The following is a 16,964-nucleotide window of genomic DNA, read 5'->3' on the forward strand; positions in this document are numbered from 1 at the left end:
TTTATCATAAGTAGGACGGTTAGCGCTCTAGTAGTTCTTTGGAACACTCTGGAAAGCTGCAGTAGAACACAAAGGAATCAACTGACAGTCTCTGCCCTTGTTGGATGTACATGTTTTACTGAGAATGTCAGACTTCATTCTCACATGACTGAGAAAGATAATGTGAATTTATAGAAATTAAGCTCTCAGTTTAGCTTATAGATCACCTTCCAAACCTCTGTGGTAAAAGCATGAGAAAATATTTTTCTCTCAATCATGATATCCCAGCAGAAGGCTTTTTCACATGGTGAAATCACCTTAGAACATACCACAATTCCTAAAATGAGTATGGTACCATCAACAAATGATTTATAATGTAACTAAAGTCTTAAAATCTTCTATTAACTGCAATGCTTTTTAATGAGGTGCTATCATGTATATTGGTCCCAAGATGGCTGCCAACACTTCTTGGATGAAGTGCTGACAGCCAATCAGATCTCAGGATGAGATGTGTGGTTAGGCTCCGCCCACATATATATATTGATTTAAATGCTATTTTCTCAGGAACTACTGAACAGATTTACACCAGACCTACAAAAGGCACTTCCTTGACCTGAGGACTACCTCTCTGCCAAATTTCAAGTAACTCTGTTCAGCCGTTCGGGCTGTAGCTGTGTCTAAAGGTCCTATGGAAAAATGCATGGGAAAAACGCGTTTTGGGACCCCCCTTTTTTCTCAGCCCCCGCTTGACGAATCCCCCCGAGACTTTCAGGGTAGGAGCGGAGCGTAGCGCCCCACCTATTTTGAAAATTTCGCGAGGATTCATCGACCGGCGCCAAAGTTATTCCAAATAGAATGTTGCGGATTTCCTATGGAAACAGGGTCCTAACTATAACTATCTACTGGCGACCGCCAGTAGATAATATATATATATATATATATATATATATTATATATATATATATATATATATATATATATATATATATATATATATATATGTATATATATATATATATTCACTGAAAAAACCATAGGTTTCAGGGGCGTTATAGTTAGCTGGACATTTCCCTCGTACAAAACCCTAGAAATTCCCCTGTTATAGTTAGTTCAGCTAACTATAACTCACGCCCCCGCAATGCACTGCTGATGACGTCACATATTACATCACTCATGACATGGTCAGTGACATCACTGATGACATCACTAATGACATCTGAAATTACATCACTGATGACGTCATCCAGTGAGTGTGTGTTTCTGTAAATTTTAAATATGTTTAATATATATATATAGGGAAAAACCTATGGAAGAATGAGTGGGTGTATAAGTGTGTGAATGGATGATTTAGTAGGTGCGTGACTGACTGTATAAGTGAGTCATTAAATGTATCTTACTGCAGACTAGTGACTAAACTGTGTGAATGTTTGTATCTGTCTGTCTGTTGGTGTATAAGCGGCTGCATGGTTTTGTGATTAGCTATATGAGTGTCTCTATGGGTTATTGATTGGTTGTTTGAGTATCTGTTTGGGTGCCTGAGAGTTTGTGTGGGTGGGGTGTGTGTAACTCTGTGCATACATGTGTGAGTGGGTGATTCTATGGGTGCATGGTTTTAAGAGTGCATCTGTGATGGACTGTATGGTTGGGTGAGTGTATGTATGGGTGTGTTAGTGATTGAATGTATATCTCAGAGTAACTACATATGTGAAAGGCAGTATATATGTGTGTAAGAGTATATAAGTGGGTATATGTGAGAGTGTGTGATTGTGAGAGTGGTTGTATGGATGAGTGTGTGCTTGTATCAGTGATTGTATAAGAGCGTAAGAATGTGGTACTATTTTTATAAAGTGAACTTGTGTGTGTATAACTGCATAGGTGAGTAAATGGGAGTGTGATTAATTATATGCATGACTGACTAGGTGTGAGAGTACCTCTATGGATGATTGGTGGTGTGTGAGTGTCTATGTAGGTGTATAAATGCACATGCTAGTCCTGTACTGAGTGACTGTAAGTATGAGTGACTGTACAGGTGAGTGAGTGGATGTGTGTGTAGATCTAAGAGTCAATGAGTGGGCATGTAGTTATTGGTATTGGAGTATCTATGGTTTTGAGAATGGACGTCTGAAATTTTGATTGAGTATATCAAAGGGTGTGAGAAGATGCATTAATTTATCACATGGATGACGTCATCAGTGATGTCATCAGTGATGTCATTTCAGATGTCATCAGTGATATCATCAGTGATCTCACTGACCATGTCATGAGTGATGTAATATGTGACGTCATCAGCAGTGCATTGCGGGGGCGTGAGTTATAGTTAGCTGAACTAACTATAACAGGGGAATTTCTAGGGTTTTTTACGAGGGAAATGTCCAGCTAACTATAACGCCCCTGAAACCTATGGTTTTTTCAGTGAATTTCTAAGGTTTTGTAAATGCTAATTCCTAACTATATCAGACCTGAAACCTATGGTTTTTTCAGTGAATTTCAAAGGTTTTCTAAATGACAATTTTGAATGTATTAATTGTTGTACTGATTTTTTTGATACTGATTTACTCCATTTTTTAAACTATTTATTTTTAGATATATTTTTTTTAATTACATTATAATTACATTATACATTACAATACAAAATATACTTTCTCAGAATGAATTACTTTAGTTTAAATACTTGGCGAATAGGCAACAGACTTTTAAGTACAGTAGTCACAGTTGTTGCAATGGGCAACACAATTTCAAACACAAAGCAACATTGAGCTCAATGTGAATTTCTAGTTAAATGCAATTAGGTAATTTATGGATTACTTTTCTAACCACAAGACTGGATTCTAGATTCAGTCCTTGGACATCTCCTGTAAACAGTTGAGTAAAGCGCTTTGGTTACAGTAGTGATTTTCAAGGAATATTATTGTATTTTAAAAGTTGACACTTAGAAACTTTTCCCATAGAATCACCAATGTTATCCTATGGTAGAAAATTCACTTAGCAGGTAAGTAGTGTTATCGTTACTTTTTTTTACTCAGTGTTGGATCCTGGATCCAGCACTGGCCAACCTCCTGTAAACAGTTGAAAGAATGTGTTTAAGTCATACAGACGATTTTTTAGGAATATTTTTAGTTTGTGAAAATAGACACTTAGAAAATTTTCTGGTGAAAACCACACAATGGATTCCTATGGAAGGAAATACAAGTTACTGGTAAGTACGCTTAGAATTACTTTTCAAGGTCAGTGCTGGGCTAAAAGATGCAGCCCTGGGTTCTCTCCTGATAACAGGTGAGTAAATCGGAATTCGTAGTTCGGCTGATTTTAGAGGAATATTTGTACATTTCAAAAATGGACACTTACAAAATTTTCTGGTGAAAACCACACAATGGATTCCTATGGAAGGAAATACAAGTTACTGGTAAGTACTCTTAGAATTACTTTTCAGGGTCAGTGCTGGGCTAAAAGATGCAGCCCTGGGTTCTCTCCTGATAACAGGTGAGTAAATCGGAATTCGTAGTTCGGCTGATTTTAGAGGAATATTTGTACAATGGTGAAGGAAGGGGGAGGGGCCTGAGGTTACGTGTGCAAACACGCCCTGTGGCTCGTTTTAAGTTGGGGAATTAATTCCTCTTCAATCCTGAGGTCCCGTGGGGGCCAACTAGCCCACCAGGTACCTCCAGTATGCGCCAGGGAGCTGCATTACAGAGAGGTATTCAGAGGCCACGCCCCTTTTACAACACTCTGCAACACAGCTCCGTGGCGCCTACTGGAGGTACCTGGTGGGCTAGTTGGTCCCCAGGGACCCTCAGGATTGAAGAGGAATTAATTCCCCAACTTAAAAAGCGCCACAGTGCGTGTTTGCACAGATCTCACCTCAGGCCCCGTCCCCTACCTTCACCACTGTGCAAACGCACCCCGTGGCGCGTTTTAAGTTGGGAGATTAAGTCCCCTTGAATCCTGAGGTCCCCTGGTGGCCAACTAGACCACCAGTTACCTCCAGTATGCGCCAGGGAGCTGCCTTTCAGAGAGGTGTTCAGAGGCCACACCCCTTTTTACAACACTCTGCAACGCAGCTCTGTGGCACTTAGTGAAGGTACCTGATGGGCTAATTGTCCCCTAGGGGACCTCTGGATTGAAGAGGAATGAATAGCCCAACTTAAAACGCGCCACAGGGCGTATTTGCACAGTATCACCTCAGGCCCCGCCCCCTACCTTCACCACTGTGCAAACGCGCCCCGTGGCGCTTTTTAAGGTGGGAGAATAAGTCCCCTTGAATCCTGAGGTCCCCTGGCGGCCCACTAGGCCACCAGGTACCTCCAGTAAGCGCCAGGGAGCTGCGTTGCAGAGAGGTGTAAAAAGGGGCGTGGCCTCATTACACCTCTCTGCAACGCAGCCCCCTCGCGTATACTGGAGGTTCCTGGTGGGATAGTTGGCCCCCAGGGACCCCCAGTATTGAAGGGGAATTCGTTTCCCCTCTGCAAACGCACCAGGGGGTCAGGGGGTCTCTACCCTGCCCCCTTGTCGCGTTTCGTGTCTTTGTTTTTGTGCTTTCTTGTGCCTCGGTTCTACCTAGGCACAAGATGGCTGCCAACACTTCCTGATTCAGAGTGTTGACAGCCAATTAGCATTCAGCTCGTGCTCGGGAGGGTGCGGGGAGGATCCGCGGATCCTCCCCGGCCATAGATATATATGTACTTTTAACTCTAATTTTCTCAGGAACTACTGAACGGATTTACACCACTTAAGCAAAAGGAATGAGTCTGAACTGAGGACTACCTCTTTGCCAAATTTGGTGTCATTCCGTTCAACGGTTCGGGCTGTAGCTGCGACAAAAGATCCTATGGAAAATTGCATGGGGAAAACCCGTTTTGGGACCCCCCTTTTGTCTCGGCCCCCGCTTGACGAATCACCGCAAAACTTTCAGGGTAGGAGCGGAGCGGAGCTGGCCAAAAGTTTGGAAAATTTTGCGAAGATTCCTCAGTCGGAGCCAAAGATATTCCCAATAGAATGTTGCGGATTTCCTATGGAAAATAGGTCCTAACTATAACTATCTACTGGCGAAATATAGAAGCAGAGAACTACTAGTTCCCAAGTTTAGGTGCAGAGAAGCTCCTATATAGAGCACCCTACAACACTCAGCAACATTCTCCATCTGCTCTCCTCAAATGTCTCTTTTTTTAGCAAAGTTTTTAATTAACGAATTAGCACAGTGACATCCATGGCGAGCTAGAAGAGATCAAAGTCTTTTGCCATTTACACACCTAGTGCCATCCATGAGAAGCTGTAAAGTGACAAATGCATTTTACCACTCCAGGAACCATATTACAGTTTGGATTTGTAAATTCCCATTCAAGCTTACCTGGAATGAGTAAAAACAACCATAGACACGTGTTGTGTTGTCATCACAGTATGTTGAATTACTACAAGTTCACAAACCCTAAGGGACACTGTAATAATGACTTAATGATGTCATCAGTGATGTCATTTAACATGCCCTGAGTAACGTAATACAACAAGTGTTTTTAACATAGGCTAATATCTTATTTCCATACTTAAATATAATAACATCTTAACTCTTTGGGCGTTAACTACATGCTGGACATGTCCTCAACAGTGCCTCTCATGTAATAAGGACTTGTCCAGGACATCCTAGCACCCATCCTCAAGGCAAGCACTGGAGCTCTCCCCCTGCCCTCCACATGCCACTACTTGGGATTGCAGGGAAGCACATTTTTGGCCACCCAACCCCTCCCTCATACGGTGTTACTAGGCGGGACTTACCTGAAAGCCATTTTGCTTCCAGAACTCTGAGCAAGACAGTTAGCCCATTTTTGATCAGCCTGCTCACTGGGGAGGGGGTGGGGTAGGAAGAGATGCACAGGAGAAAGGTAGGACCACGAGGGTATAAATCTTTTGATAGATAAGCAGACCCCTGGCTAAGATTCGCTCCCCCCAAAGAGGAAATTTCTATTCATTTTATTTTTCACCTCCAGCCACGAGGCAGATTGACTGGTTTTTGGGCTGATCTGCCCCTTGGGGGTTGGAATCCCACTAGCCATAAGGAATTATGGGGCATATGTACAAGCCCCTATCGCCATCACAATGTCACTTTTACCGACGTTGTGGTGGCGATAGAGGTTGCGCCTTATGTACATAACGTGGCTTAATGCTGCCCTGTACATAAGGCCCCCTTTCACGCGATGGTTAGCATGAAAGGGGCGTGTGTTCCACCACAACACCCATTGTATTTGATGCTGCCCCCTATGTACAAGGGTGGCATACATAGGAGGCAGCGCCAAAATTAAGGCCAGGAAAACCCTGGTCTTAAGTTGGCGAAACGAGGAGAAATGCATTAATTCTCCTCTTCTTTTTTGCTTTTTCCATGTATCCTGCCTTGTGCAGCACACATGGAAAAAGCAAAATGCCATGGTTTGTTTATGTACAGGAAGCTGTCCCTTCTTGTACATAAACAAACCTTTAAAAAAATGTAATTTTATCACTTTCATGTGTGCTGCATGAAGCAACACACATGAAATTGACAGAATGGCATTTTAGGATTGTTTATCTACAGGAAGGGACATCTTCCTACACATAAACAATTCTCCCCTGCACGCAGACACCCTTGCACTCTGGTGCAAGGGTGCCTGCGATGGCGCTAAGTTGCTAAACTTATAGCCATCGCAGGGGGAAACGTAAGGCTGCACCGCATTCTTGTAAATATTTATTTATTTAAAGTTTTAAATAGTGCGAACATGACCACCGAGGATATCAGAGCGCTTTACAGATTGTGCAGTAGGATGAGTGCATGCAAACACAAATAATCAACATATCGATAAGTACATAGACTTAGAATGTCCAACATTCTCAAGAGCCTAGCATCTAGGACACAAAACAGCGTCAAATGGCCCGTAAACAAGTGGGGAAGGAAGACAGGCAGATATTTCCTCATCAAAAGCTCTTTAACTTCTGGTTTGTAGAGGGCAGAAGAAGGGATCACCCTGACTTCGGGGGGAAGAGAGTTCCAGATCCTTGGCGCCATACCTGAACATATTCGATTATAGGTCTTATTTGTCTTGGATTTTTGTGGTTTGAGTAAGAGGGTGCTGGCACTTCTGGAGGCTCTTGAACCACATGAGATCTCCAATTTCTGAGCGAGGTACATCGGGGTCTTGAGGTGGATGGCCTTGTGTGTCATGCATGCAATTTTCAGCTGTATCCGAGCTTCATAAGGGAGCCATTTTAGAACTAGCAGGTCCGGAGAGATGTGGTTGAATTTTTTTGTGCCCGTTATGAGCCTGGCCGCAGCACTGAATGTCACCCTAAGGGGAGCCGTTTTCACTCTGGGCAGGCCACACAGCGTAGCACAGCCATTGCCCAGCTTTGCGATCACCAATGCTTGCACTGCAACCTTTAGGTCATGAGCAGGGAGATAGAGTTTGAGCTTCCTAAGGATGCTGAGTTGGAAGTTCGCACCTTTGGTGAGGGAACTGATGTGTTTTTGTATGTTCAGACTCTTGTCTAGTATGATACCAAGCGAGGATGCCGAGTCCACGAAGTGAGGTCTGCTGTTAAGAGCCGTAAGCTGATTCAACCATTGTTCAATGTCCGGTGATTGCTTATGGGGTGAGATAAGGAGGAACTCTGTTTTTAGAGCATTTAGTTTCAGGTGGTTACGTGTCAGCCAGCTTTGTGTTTCCAGCAGGCCTGAGTTGAGGGACTGAATGTCCTCAGTGGAGGCGATCTTCAGTTATAATTTAGTATCATCTGCATACATGTAATAGTGAATGCTGGATGATTTCAGCATTTCTGTTAGAGGCTCCATGAACAAGTTAAAGAGTGTGGGAGAGAGTGCTGAAACTTGGGGAACCCCCAGAGAAACCGGTGCAGGATGGGACAGGGATTGGTTCACCTTGAAGCGTTGGGATCTATTTAGGAGGAATGAAGAGAACCAATTAAGCACAGGCCCAGACAACCCCATCCTGTGTTCCAGGAGGTCCATTAGGGTATATTGTTTGACAGTGTCAAATGCTGACGAAAGGTCAAGAAGGATCAGTAGGCATGACTCATTGTGGTTCCGCATTCTTAATGCATCATCAACAATGTGCGTTAGGGCCGACTCTGTGCTATGGACCAAGCGGAAACCAGATTGGCATATGTCTAGGAGTTGGAAATGGTTGATATGTTTGCAGAGTTGGGCAAGCACACATTTCTCCAGGAGTTTTGCTAAGGTGGGGATGTTGGAGATTGGGCGGAAGTTAAGAAGGTCTGAGGGATCCGAAGTAGGTTTCTTTAAAATCGAAGTGACTTGACCCATTTTTAGGCAATCTGGAATAGCACCTTGCCGCAGTGATGCATTGACTATCGTAGTCCACAATGTTAATAGGGAGGATCTAACTTCCGCGAAAAGGTTCAATGGCAACGGGTCATTGTAGTGGTTGGAAGGTTTCAGAGTCGACAGCGTTTTGCGTATAGCGCATTCATCCAAGGTTTGGAAGAGACACCAGGAGGCATTGTTTTTGGTGCAGCCTTGCGTTTCAGAAGTGGAGGAGCATGCTGTTAAGCCAAGGAGGCTAACCACTTCCTTGTACATATCCCCCTGTGTTGTTTATGTTGAGGGAGAGAAGCCCCATGGCTAAGGGTTGCTTTCCCCAATGGAGGCATTTTAAAAAATTGGTTCCCTCCCTCCCGGAGGCAGGTCAGACATTTTATAGGATAATCCAACCAAGCGGGGGCTAGAAAACTCACTAAATATGTAGGATTATGTTGGGTTTTGTGCAGGGAGTGTCCCCCTAGCTAAGGGTCACTTCTTCATCAGCGGCAAGTGAGAGGCATCTTTTTGTTTTAAAAAGGTCAATGTGTGGTTGCATTGGTAGATTCTTTCCACATCTTTATATCTCAATTGTAATATTTTATTTTTGATACAGTCACAGTTGGTTGAATTTTAATTTGAGGCAGTGTCATCTGTTGTCAGTTTTTTTGTGATAGTTCTCTTAGTCAGCATTATGGCAGCCTGCATGCTGACTATCCCCCAGCTTGTTGGATTGCTCTTTGAATCTGTCTCTGAACATGGCTCTGATGCCGACTCTGCATCTCAGGCAGAGAACCAGGGACCAGATCCTGGCAGTGAATCTTCTGTCTGAAAATTATCAACACTATTTGTGCAGAAGAAGTAGCTAATTTACAGGAGGGCACTAAAATGCCTGTTGCACAGCATGAGCAAGTTGGATTGCAGCCGGGGACAGAGGGTTTCTGTTGAAAGTGCAGAGCCCTTGGTTGTCCCTAATATGATGCTTCCTCTTTTGCCTGCCTTTTGTTTGTTGCAGAATGCAGAACTAATACAGAAAGCATTTTGGCCAATAGTTTCTTCCAAATCTTTTTTGATAATGTGTTTTTGGATGATATTGTTGAGCACACCAAGTTGCAGGCAGGACAGTTTTAACGAACAACAGTGCCATGCTTAAGACCGATATTAAAGCTATCCACAAGAGTCCCATACATCTCCATGAGCTGAAGCAGCTGTAGGTTTAATTTTTTTTTATGTGGTCACTAAGGAAGCCATTATTGTCTTTATATTAGTATACTTATCCCTTGATGGCAAGTTCTGTTTTTCTATTGACCATGAGCAGAGATCAATATTTGCTTCTTCTGTGTATGCTGCATTTTGTGTACAATGCTACAATGGGCCCATGTGAATACAATGCTCACCACTATGTAAACACCTCAATTGTGCCTATCTGGGGTCATGTAGTATAAGCTTATGAACCAGGGTACAATCTAGACTGCAACAAATTCCATGGGAGGTGAAGGTAGAAAAGATTAAAGGTTGACTCCTGATAAAGCTGCTTGAAAGTCATACCTTGGTAGAAGAAGTTGGCTACGCATTTCTCTCATGCTGTGTCCTTTCTGTTTAAATTTTTTTACAGAACATTTTTCAGATACCAAGGTGACACTTTTGAACAGTTTCAGCAGTCTATAATAGCCAGCTTTGTTGTAGAACAGCAAGCAAATGTTCCAAGATTCAGAGTGGTTAAGGTGGCAGCTAGATCAAAAGATCACCACTTTCCTAAATACATTCCTCCAATACCCAAAAAAACTTTTCTTGTCAGAGATCTGTGTCCGAAGAGAAATACAAAAGAAGAGTTGTATGTACTACCTGAGTAACCTCTGTGTGGCCATTTTCTTTAAACTCTATTATATGCAACTGAAAAATTGAGAGCAACCATGAGTAAGAAGCAACTATGGTCTGTATTGCCGTATAAGTTATGTTTTGACACCATTTAGTCAATTGTTTCATGTGCTTTAGCAACAGCGTTTGTGCATACACATATAGTTCATTTATCATCTTCTAACTATAGGTGGGTTATTTTGAATTTGAAAAAAAACCTGAAATGAATGTGCTGCCTTTGTGCCTTTCGCTGAATGTTTAACTTTTTTCTTTATGTGTTTTGTCTGTGTATTCTATTTATTTTAGGAGTGTTTTAGAAATGAAAGCAGAATGGAAATTGATGTTGTGTATGTGTATCGTTGGCTGGCGGGCAGAGTATGTGTACTATTGTGGTAGTGTATGTGTGTGTGTGCTACTTGTGGCTGACATCCAGCATGTGTGTGTGGTGGTAGTTGACTGGAGGTGTGTGCAACAGCAGTTTGTGTAGAGTGGGGATTGTCTGGTGTTATGTGTACTGATGGTTTAATAGCAGTGTGTGTGTACTGGCAGTCGGCTGGTAGTGTGTGTACTGGTGGTCAGTGGTGTGTGTGTAGTGATTTGCTGGCAGTGAGTTTTTATGTAAGTTGGCTGATGTCTAAGTGAGTGGTTGTGCAATTGGTGTGTCGGTCATGTGGGCATATGAAAGAGAAGGGCCTTGGTATGACACAGTTTGTTGATATGACTGTTGTATTGTGTTAGTCCCGTGCCTGATAGTGTGAATGTCTTTCTGTGTGGCTTATGAAAGGCCTGTGAGTGGCCTGTAAACTGGTTGGTACCCTGACGTGGTTTTCCAGCAATCAAGATTTCAGTCATAGGTTGAGTATTTTGATATAACAATTATCTTATTTACAACATTTCAGCATTTTGATTTGTATGAGATTATTTGTTAATATCATTTTCAATTTGAACTTTCTTGTTATTCTTGTGGGAAATCTGACCAGTATATGTCTGTACTAGAGTAGTGGTGGGGTGTGCAGTAATTGTTTCTTTTATGACCTGCCAGTGTCTCTAGAGTAATCTACTACACCAAATCGTTTCTTAAAGCTATTCACCCAGGGGAGTGAAGGGTGGTGCAACTTGCTTGGATCCTACTATGATTTCTTACAAAGAAGGCCCTGCAAAAACTCAAACTTTGGCTAAAATAATAATTTTCTTAACATTTATGTGAGATAAAGTTTAGAATGCTGCAATATTCCAAGCAATTCCTACCACTCAGCATTCCCAAACTTACCCTGATGAAAATGGTGCCCTACTTGTGTGACTGAGCCTTGTGTCCATGTCAAAAACAGATAAATCAGGGCCATGCCAAGATGGTTCCTAGTTTCCATTGTCCGGGGGTTGATCCATTCCTGCTATAGGCGCAAGGCCCACCCTCACAAGTGGGACAGTGTTTTTATCAGAGCAAGCGTGGAAAAGATGGGTGGTAAGAAATCTGTGGATCCCCGAAGTATTAGGAAATTTCCCTCACAAAAATGTGTGGAAAGGCATGTTTTAGGCCACAGTGTGCAAGGGTTCCTGGATAAATAGTTCACAACGTGGAACTTCCCATGTGCCTAGTTTTAAGAAATGTCCGCGTTTAGTAGGTTTCCTTGAATTGGGACAGAAGCCTAACCCAAATTCCATAGCTACCCACTTTGTAAAGCAAACAGTGGAAATGCCAATAGGTCTTGCCCTTGTGAGCGTTTTTATTTTTTATTTCCTCTGTTCTACAGTAGTTTGTGCTTATAGTAAGTGTAGATTGTATGTGTTTTTGTTAGTCACATATGCTTTCATGTTTTACTGCTTAATTGATGCAAGTTGGATGTTATGATTTTGTAAAAAAACTGTGCATTTCAAGAACTGTTGAAATCAGATTAACTTTAGTATTTAAAAGACAGTATGCTACAGTGTTTTTTATAATGTGCCAAGGGGTTTGTGGTATGTAATAGTGTTGCTTATCAATTATTGTTTGTGTAGGGTGGTGTAGATTTATTTAGTGTGGGATGGGGTGCAGTGGGGTATATTGTTTGTTTGATGTATTTGGGTCTAGTGAGTCTGAATGAAGTGGGGTAATTTTTAGTGCTGTTTAGATTAATTTTTGACACAAGGGTTGTATGAGTTGTTATTAGTGTTGTAGATTGGAGTGGAGTGTGGTAGTTAGTACAGGTGTGTGTTATATTGGTTTGCGGTTGATTGTAGTGGAGTGGTCTTTTAGTGGAGTGAGCAGATGGTGGTAGTTTGTAATTGAGTGTTATGTGCTTATTATTGTGAATGTGATGGGCATTGGTAATTATTAAGTAAGGTGAGTAATAGGTAGTTTGCTAGTAACTTGTTCATATATTGAAAATTGTTTATTTCTTTAATGAGTGACTCAATCATTTTTATATCTTTATTTGTATTGCTTATACACATTTTTATATAAAATGTAATGTGTACAATCTTTTTAACGCTGCAAGGCATTGCGTTTACAATAACATTTTAGTTACATTTTTATGTTTATAAATGTTGTGTCAATGTTTTACATGTAATTGATAGATGTGGCATTAATGCATCTGATAAGTCTTTCACTTGTGGCTAAATAAGAAACAAATCCCTTAATAGTTCATTGTGGATGTCCATTGATTGAAAATTGATTGAAAATTGTCATTGTTTGCCACTTGTTTTGTTAACTTGCTAATTTCCTGGGCGGTATTTTCTATGCCATATATGTGGATCATCATAATGTTTGGTGGTGCATCTGTGGTCTAGGAATAAAATGTGGGTAAATATTGGTTTTATATTTATATATAAATACATAATCATTGTTTTAGTGTGCTTCGATTCAATTTACTGTAGGTAGGCTATGTTTTGTTGTGCTCAAAAGTTTTTCTCCATTGAATTCATGCACTGTCACATATGATATTTTAATATATTCTCTCATTTGTATAGGAAACAGTTTTGCTTCTCTACATAATGTAATCTGTACATAGCCCGTTGAGTCTTTCATAAATATGGATTTAGTTGTGTTTCTTGTCCTGCAAAGAAGACATTTTTCATGGCATCCTCCTGTAAAATATAAAAGTATGACTGTTAATTTTTTAAGTTGTTTTTATTATAAAGCAATTTGCAAGTGTTGAAGAAAAGAATAAAGTAGTCGTATTTTTTTATTTTAACAATGTTAAGTCGTATTAGTTGAAAATAGATGAGATGTGTTTGCATTTTTAAAAGTTACGATGTTTTTAAATATTTGTTTTGTATGTTGTTGAGTGATTTGGTTGTTATTTTGGATGTGTAAAATATAGTATACTGTAGTGGGTTGTGATGGATTATATTGGGTTATATTATATTGTGTTTGAGTGTGCAATCTTTGGCTAGGTATGTTCTGTTTGGATTAGATTGTGATAGATTTTTTAGTATGTTTTTGAGTGTGGTAGATTGCAGCTTATCTAAGAGCTGCTGGTTTTGGTAGTGTGTTATAGTTATGTTGTAAACTTGTGTGGCTGCTGTTTTGTATGGCTAAATGTAAGTGGCATGATGTATGGTGGTATACATTGGATTATGGTAGCTTGGGGGTGAGTGGTATATGTTGTATTGAAGTAGAGTGGAGTGGTTTTGAATGGGATAGTGTGTACGGGTTTTGGTCTGGTTAGAGTTCTGTGTATTGTGATAGATTCGGTTAGTATGAAGTGACTTACATTGGTTGTGAGTAGACTAGGGTAGCTTGGAGTGTTGTTGATTGGTTTTAAATGGAGTAGGGTACAGTATGATAGATTCTAGAGGGGTATATTAGGATAGACTGGGGTATACTGGTGTGAGATAGATGGGATAGATTGGATTAGAATGGTGTAGTTTTGAATAGAGTGGGGGTAGATTGGACTGTGGTGTGCTAGATTGGAGTGGGTTTGGGTTGATTAGAGTGGGGAGATGTACATTGTAGTGGAGTGGGGTAGATAGTAGTGGTGTGTTGCAGGCTTGAGTGGAATTTTTTGAAGTGGAATGGAAAGCAGTTGATTTGTGTGGATTGTTGTAAATTTTGGTGGTTTGGGCCAGATTGGAGTAGATTAGGGTGGATTGCAGTAGATTCTAGTGTGGTAGATTAGAATAGAGAGGGCTAGAGAGGACTGAAATATATTAGATTTGTTTGGATTAGGGTAGATTGGGTAAAAGTGGAAATAGTTTTTTTGAAGTTGAGCAGGGTACTTGGTTTCGGTTATTTTGTGTGGTTTAGATTAGGGTGGACTTGAATGGAGTGTGGTTGATTGGTGTGTAGAAATTTATTTTAGAATAGGGTAGATTGTAGTGATGCAGTTTCTAGTGTGGTTTATTTTACTGGAGTTGAGTAGGGTAGTTTGTACTGGGGTGGAGTGGGTTGGAGTAGAGTGGAGTGGGTCACACTGAAGTGATGTTGACTGTAGTGGTGTAAATTGGGCTAGAGTGGAGAGGAGTAGTTTTGGTTTGTAGTGATTTAGAATTGAGTGAAGTGTGGTACTTTGGACTGTGATAGGTTGGTGTTAAGTGTATTGGTGTATCTTGTTGTTAATTGGAGTGGGGTTGTTTGTAGTAGGGTGGAGTGGCCTATATTGTTGTGGAGTATATTTGTTTTATTTGTTGTTTAAAAACAATTCCCTCATTTCTACTGTCCTCACTGTGATGCTTTCTGAAATCTTTTTTCAGTTTATTATTGATTTGAGGTTTAAAAAATGCACTTTGTAAAGTGGAGTTAAAAACAAATCCAAGTAGTTTCCAAAGTAGTTGTTTGGAAGTTTAAAATAAAAAGTAAAGATAGATTTCTAATCCTATTTGTTTGTAGAGTTTGTGTAGGGTTGTGCAATTGGTATGTATAAAATGAATTGTTTAACTCTGTGGCTGTTTCACAAACTGTCATTTTAGCTTTTTTAGCTTACCTCTTTATTTCCTTATATTGGTGAAGATGGTGGAGCTGGTGGCAGCAATACATATACCTTCTCTTTGACAATCAACTTTGGTATGCTAATTGGTCATATCATTGTAATTTTGTGTTCTCTTTGTTATTAATTTTGCATTGTTTTTCACACAAAAAATTACGAATTAGTATGCCATCAGGCCGATTTTATTGTTCCCGGTGTGTATGCTAATTCAAGATGATATAGCACTTTGGTTTCTCGTTTTGCATTTTTATAGTATATTTCTGTTGAATAATAATAACCCGGTATTTGTAAAGCACAAACTAATCACCCCTAAAGGTCTCAAGACGCTGGGTGCAGTTGCGTAGATTAAGCAAGCTATTGCCCAGAGTCACATGGTGCTGGGCTAACCTGTCGTTGAGGATAGAACAATGAGCCCCGTGTTCCGGAGTCAGCCACACCTCTTCCTGAACAGCTGATAATATTTGCTCTGATTGTTTTTTTATATGATTTGTTCTCATCTGTGGTTTGTCAAGAAATCTCTTGAATTGAAACCATCTGAACAGAGAATAAAATTTGAAATAGGCACATACCTATATGTTTTAAAGTGCTGCCCAGAATGCTTTGTGATCACTATAATAGGATTCTAAAGTTCCATTATCTTTTAATTATTCATTAATGTATATGTGGTCTAATATTGTTTGGGAGCTTGTGGTGTAAGTATTTATCATTTGGTTGCATTTAAATTGTGTGTGCATACATTCTTGCAGTAGGGAACTTTGCTGGCATTTTCTTTCTAAATATGTGTTAAAATTACCCATGATGATATCATTAAAATTGGGGTAGAAGAGGATCATGTCTGTTATTAATAGTAATAGTGTTTATATTGGTATATGTGTAGCTTTGTACAATATCAGAACTATGGGCCTGATTATGATGTTGGACGGACAACCATGGATGGCCTGTCGGTGGCGGTATGAGCAACATCTGGTGCCATGGTCCGAAAGCCACATTCCCATCGGACTGTTGGATCATAATACCATACAGTAGGGGCAGTGCCTGCTCAGGCACTGCTGTATTGATTATGATGTTCCTTTCCGGCAGCCTTTCCAAGGCAGTCCCACCACCATAGAAAGGTAGTCGTCAAGAGACTTCGGGGGGCCCCGTGGGCCTCTGCTATGGGGCCAGGGGGGCAACTGTGGTGGTCCCCGAAACATCCATGCACCCTCTACCAGTGCCTGGCATACGGTGCAAAGATGTTGTCAAACATGCCTTTTCGCATTGAGGTCTTTTTTGGGCTGCATCACAAGCCTCAATGCAAAAAGGAAAGTTTCTGTTTTGTCTATTGGTAAATGTTCAAGGATCATAGTTTGTGGCATTGTGTATTTAGGGTATTGATATTTGCTTGTCCTTTTGCTTTTTTGGCATCAGATTTTGGTGCTTGCATGCTTTTCTAGTGGCAATAAAAGTTTTTGGTGTAGATCTGGTGATTTATCACATGTGATTCACGTATCAATAAATGTAATTACTTTTTGTAGGTTTGTTTTACCATACTGTAGAGCAGTTCAAATCCACAATAAAGAATGGGTATGTGGTGAACCTCTTTGTTTTCACCCCTGTAAAAGTAGTCAATATTTTTGTCAATGGGGTTACTTTCAGCAAATAAAATGCAATTAAATGATTCCTGAACTTGAAAGTCAAAATGTCTCGAACATGTAATTGGAACCGGTTGTAATAATTAGCATTTTGTTTCCCAAGGGATATTTTGAAATTGTGAAAAACAATGAAACATTGAGCATATATAGCAATCACACCTCCCTCCCTATTCCTCAGAGGAAGTCCAAATGTACAATATAAAGAGCAAAGTTGCAAGCACATCCAATGCACCCGCTGTTTCCATGGAGCAATCAGAGGATCCAAAAAGTTCAACATGTAAGTGTAAAGTGCACCGCACA

Source organism: Triturus cristatus, chromosome 2_2 (assembly GCF_964204655.1).
Source record: "Triturus cristatus chromosome 2_2, aTriCri1.1, whole genome shotgun sequence".
Taxonomy (NCBI): domain Eukaryota; kingdom Metazoa; phylum Chordata; class Amphibia; order Caudata; family Salamandridae; genus Triturus; species Triturus cristatus.